This window comes from Myotis davidii, unplaced genomic scaffold, assembly GCF_000327345.1.
Source record: "Myotis davidii unplaced genomic scaffold, ASM32734v1 scaffold390, whole genome shotgun sequence".
Taxonomy (NCBI): domain Eukaryota; kingdom Metazoa; phylum Chordata; class Mammalia; order Chiroptera; family Vespertilionidae; genus Myotis; species Myotis davidii.
The window spans coordinates 1,664,403-1,665,262 of record NW_006282748.1 but is presented as its reverse complement, the minus strand read 5'-3'; positions in this window follow the sequence as shown (position 1 = coordinate 1,665,262).

The following is an 860-nucleotide window of genomic DNA, read 5'->3' as shown; positions in this document are numbered from 1 at the left end:
TATATAAACAAAACAAAGGAACATGTCAAACTACACCACATGGATGCACCCATTAAATCATACCATTTGGAAACTGTCCAAGAAGGAAACCCTGGTTTCTTCAAAAAATAAATTATAAATGAAAGGAGAGAGATAGAAAGGAACCCTATAAATGTAAAGAGATTGAAAGACATATGAACTACTTACAATGAGTAAAACTGATTTTAACCTGTATCAAACAAATATAAAATTATATTTTATGTCTTATAATATTTATAAGACAATTGAAAATTTGAACACTGACCAGGTATTGGGTGATATTAAGGAATTACTGTTAATTTATCTCTGTTCTGATAATAGTTTTCTGACTTTCTTCAAGAATCTTTACAAAAATTGAGATGCAACCTAAAATAGTTAAGGCTGAAATAATATAATGTTTGAGATTTGCTCCGAATAATACAGCTGAGTAAAAGCAGATAATGGTACACATGGTAAGACTAGCCAGGAGTTGCTCACTGTTTACACTGAGCAGTGGTTGTATGAGGGTTTATTGTATTATTCTCTCTATATATACGTTTGAAATTTTCTAGAGTAAGAGATGTTTAATAAGCTACTTGGAAATTCTGGGTGTAACCAGGACTTGTAGGATGGGAACCTCCACCCTTGGGGAATGTGTCCACAGGCCAGCTATGTGTTAAGGAGTCCCAATCAGTTTCTCCAAAGAACAACTTCTCCAGTGTCGTCTGAGGAGTAGACCCCAGGCTCTTTCTGTTCTCAGAGGGGAAAGGAGGGAAGCACCCTTAGAATCCTCTTCATTATGGAGATTTTACTTCATCCTCTGCGTCGGTTCAACACTCTCTCTACACCCCCTGATCTGGGCT